The following is a 4,887-nucleotide window of genomic DNA, read 5'->3' as shown; positions in this document are numbered from 1 at the left end:
CATGTGAGTGAGAGAGAGAGAGAGGAGAGGGGGGGGGGAGAGAGCACCTACGACCCCATGTGAGTGAGAGAGAGAGAGAGAGGGGGGAGGGAGAGAGAGCACCTACGACCCCATGTGAGTGAGAGAGAGAGAGAGAGAGAGGGGGGGGGAGAGAGAGCACCTACGACCCCATGTGAGTGAGAGAGAGAGAGAGGAGAGAGAGAGAGGGGGAGGGAGAGAGAGAGAGCACCTACGACCCCATGTGAGTGAGAGAGAGAGAGGAGAGGGGGGGGGGGGAGAGCACCTACGACCCCATGTGAGTGAGAGAGAGAGAGGGAGAGGGGGGGGGGGGGGAGAGAGCACCTACGACCCCATGTGAGTGAGAGAGAGAGAGGGAGAGGGGGGGGGGAGAGAGCACCTACGACCCCATGTGAGTGAGAGAGAGAGAGAGAGAGGGGGGAGGGAGAGAGAGCACCTACGACCCCATGTGAGTGAGAGAGAGAGAGAGGGGGGGAGGGAAAGAGAGCACCTACGACCCCATGTGAGTGAGAGAGAGAGAGAGAGAGAGAGAGAGGGGGGAGGGAGAGAGAGCACCTACGACCCCATGTGAGAGAGAGAGGGGGGAGGGAGAGAGAGCACCTACGACCCCATGTGAGTGAGAGAGAGAGAGAGAGAGGGGGGGGAAAGCACCTACGACCCCATGTGAGTGAGAGAGAGAGAGAGGGGGGGGGGGGGGAGAGAGAGCACCTACAACCCCATGTGAGTGAGAGAGAGAGAGGGGGGGAGAGCACCTACGACCCTATGTGAGTGAGAGAGAGAGAGGGGGGGGGAGAGCACCTACGGAGGGAGAGGGAGCACAATAGCGGCCTCTGGTGGCAGAAGTGTTGCATAACGCTCCCAAAATGTATCTCCCCTCACACTACTCTTAATAATAATAATAATAATAATAATAATAATAATAATAATAATAATAATAATAATATCTTAAATTTATATAGCGCCTTTCAGGAGACCCAAGGCACTTAACAGGAGGGGGCAGCTAAGGGAGGGGAACAGGGAACAACGTAACAACAAAATAATAACCAAAAGGAAAGAAAGAAAGAAAACAAAAAAAAGGAAATCAGGCAGAGTAATTTACAAATTTGGTGAAGGTGGGTTTTGAGTTGGGATTTGAAGGAGTGCAGGGATGTAGCACTACGGATGTTTGGAGGGAGTGAGTTCCAGAGGGTGGGTGCGGCAACAGAGAAGGCTCTGGGACCAACAGTGCACAGGTTGGTGGTGGGGATGGAGAGGAGACCGGAGTCAGAGGACCGCAGCCTCCGGGGCGGGATGTAGGGATGGAGGAGGTCAGCTAGGTACCGGGGGGCAAGGGAGTGAAGAGCTTTGTAGGTTAGCATTTAGCACACATGACTAAGACTAAAACTAAAATTAAAATAGCTGACAAAATGAACACTGGCACACACTGAGTCTGACGTGGAACAGGTCTATATGCATCAATTATTTTCTTTTAATTTATTTTATTATTATCTTATTTTACTGGACACCTCAAACCTAATCCAAACGAACCTCCCACCACGAACGAACTTCCCACCACAGTTAGGACAGCCGAAACCCGTCCAATCTTTCGCCGTCGACTAAAGACACACTTCTTCAATCTGAAATAATATATATATATATTTTTTTTAACCTAACTAACCATACTAACCTTACTGTCATGCACATGTCCTAATATACTAACCTAGACTGTAGCACTCAACACTTTGATGAACATTATTACTCAGATGATAGAGCTGTGCCCTTCCTGATGACTTGTCGTACAGAACTCCTAAGTCGCTTTGGATAAAAGCGTCAGCTAAATGACAAAATGTAAATGTAAATGTAGATGAAAAAAAAACGTTGGTGATAAAAATGGTGATAATTATGTCCTGCAAAACCACAGTGAAAATATGCCACCATCTGACCATGCAAAACCCTCTCTTTCCCCACAGAGAGCAGCCGCAGTGAGGAGAAGGAGAGAGAGAAGGAGGATGAAGGACAACAGAAGGAGGGATGAGGGATGAGGAGAAGTGAACACTGACTCATCTCGGTTGTGACGACAAGATTTCTTTTTCTAACACCCCCCCCCCCCCCCCCCCCCCCGCTGTGCTTACGTTTGTCCCCTTAGGTGTGCATTGGTTGTGTGTATTTATTACGTATTTAGGATGGGTGGGAATTTCTATTACAGCATTGTGTTGCTTAAATAGTGTTTGTGCGTGCGCTGACTGTGTATGTACTGTATCCATGTTTTACATTGATATCATTACAAATATTATGCAGACATGACATGAAGGAAGACATTCTATACACATTCCACTATGTAAAAGACAATCTGATTCTATCGGAAATCGCTATCGGATATCCTACTCAATTGCGTTCTACAGAAAACGTTGTACAAACATTCCATAGAGCACCAATCACTCCGAGCCAGATACACATGCTTACAGGAAATCTGCTTAGGAAGTAACCATAGAAACGGTATACGTTTGTCATTATTACGTGTTATGTCTTGTGTTATGTGATTGCTATATCTATATATAATTAAAACGTTTTTTAAACAGGCTATTGTTATATACAAGACCCTGCATGGTCTGTGCCCGCCACCTCTGAGGGAATTCATAGAAAGGAAGCCCGATAGAGGAATCAGCACTGTGGAACCACTAGAGGAACCACTAGAGGCGATTGCGAAGTGCGCGGCCGGCAAACCGCCTTCGGTAAAAACATCCTCTCAGTCCAGCGCTGTTTAATCTGGAATGATCTACCGTTGACCATAAGAGATTATACATCATTTCCATATTTTAAGTTCAATAAAAAAAAAGAAATTGTTACTCTGGTTTACACTCCCTGTGACCATGTATAGTCTTTGATTGATTGATTGAAGATTTTATTAACAGATTGCAGAATGGGTACAATACAGTACGGCTCAATACACACAATTGTTAAGGGGATGCAGACCAGAGAAAGACTTTCGTCTTGTTTACATCAGGGTCCCTCATTTTCAATTCATAATAACATATATGACATACAGATAGACAGTACTGCTACTGTACACTGTCTAATAGTCTAGTAGTGCACCCTGACAACATCCTACAACTTTATACCTTGTACTTAGTTTTTTGTACTGTATGTATGCTTTGTCTCTCGTAGCATGATATGCTTCACTGCCTGCCTGTTTTTCATTTTCATGTTTTGTGTGGGGACTGCGGATGAAAACTAGCCTCCTTGCTAAATCCGGTGTATTTACAGTAGCATTTATTTGTAGTGTCCATTAACACTTTGATCGCCAGGCTTAAATTCAGAATAAACCATCCCACGCCAGCTCTATTTGTCTATGGGGATGTTTACCTTCTTTGCAGGGCTATAACTTTTTAAATTGTATTGCTAAATTGACATTACTATGGCCCATTCAACGTCCTATATCTATTGTTCAGGGTGTAGCAACGTTATACTTTTTCATTCACATATTCATACTAAAATACGGTCTAAAGTATAAGTATGTTTTTATCGTTTTCTGCAGCTTTCTCCAGAACGTGATTTATAGCCCCAAATGCATTATATTGATGATGAAATACAGTTTGATAGGAATCTGCGCGAGATAAAAAATTTCAAATGGACGTGCTTCTAGAAGTTACTACTGATCATCTGATGTTGACCGGATGGGGGGGGGGGTCGTTTATAATTCCGTGGCCAACGTTAGATGATTCATCTAGTGTGGGTGATATGATCATTAGAGCAGTTAGTATCGAACACGTTAAAAAATAACGCTGAATCTTACCGTAGCTTCCTCATAGCGTTGGGCGATGAGCGTGGAACAGAAATATTCCTATTATGGGATGTAGAAATATGCGATCCATTTCCAGATTGTATAATAGTATATACGTCCAAATCATGTTGTTTATCGAGTTATTGGTAACGGATTGCTATCCGTTGTGTCTAGCTCGAGTCCTGGGACTATTACCGAGTGATCGGACCGAATTGAAATGAGCACCAGCTTCCATTTCCTGTTTCCGCTCTGGGCGATCCGCCGATCGGCCACCAGATGGCGCTCTTGAACCGTTGGAGAGTTGAGAGGGGCTCAACAGTAGATCTCAAGTCTCCGGGGGAGAAATATGATTTCGATCACAGATTTTTGAAATATTGATATCAAAGACGTGGTACGGCGTCCTTGGCAGAATGAGCATGGCGGGGAAAGATGCCCTACAGCGTTTTTGGCGATTAAAGTGTTAATATGCTCTGTCCCGTCTAAATAAACAAATAAATAAAAATAAAATATCTATGGACATCACATGACAATATAAAGACCTCCCGTTTGGCTACTAGAGGAACAGGACCGGTCAGTGATGTCATCATAAGGGTGTTTGAAATCGGCTTTCCCCCTTTTGTATGTATGACTGGGAGACAAATCACCCTGTTGTCCCCCGGTGCTGGACCTGTTCCGTGGGGACACTGGGTCGTGTCCAGTCCCCGGCGCTGGACCTGTTCCGTGGGGACACTGGGTCGTGTCCAGTCCCCGGCGCTGGACCTGTTCCGTGGGGACACTGGGTCGTGTCCAGTCCCCGGCGCTGGACCTGTTCCGTGGGGACACTGGGTGTTGTCCAGTCCTCATCGTTTCATATCACTAGAGCTCTTTGTTAATGTTACCGTGGTTTGTATTTGTGTGTCTTTTAGTTTGAGATTGACAATGGTTATATATATTAAATAATATTGTACAATACTGTATACCAATATAATATAGTCTAGTATAATATACTATAGTATGATATAGTATATAGTATGATTTAGTTATAGTATAATACAAGTAAAAGAATACAATTATATAGTATAATAGTATAGTATATAGAAGTATAATATAGAATAATACATGATATAATA

The sequence above is a fragment of the Notolepis coatsorum genome (genome assembly GCF_963971535.1).
Source record: "Notolepis coatsorum genome assembly, chromosome: 4".
Taxonomy (NCBI): Eukaryota; Metazoa; Chordata; class Actinopteri; order Aulopiformes; family Paralepididae; genus Notolepis; species Notolepis coatsorum.
Note: the sequence above shows the minus strand (reverse complement) of the source record.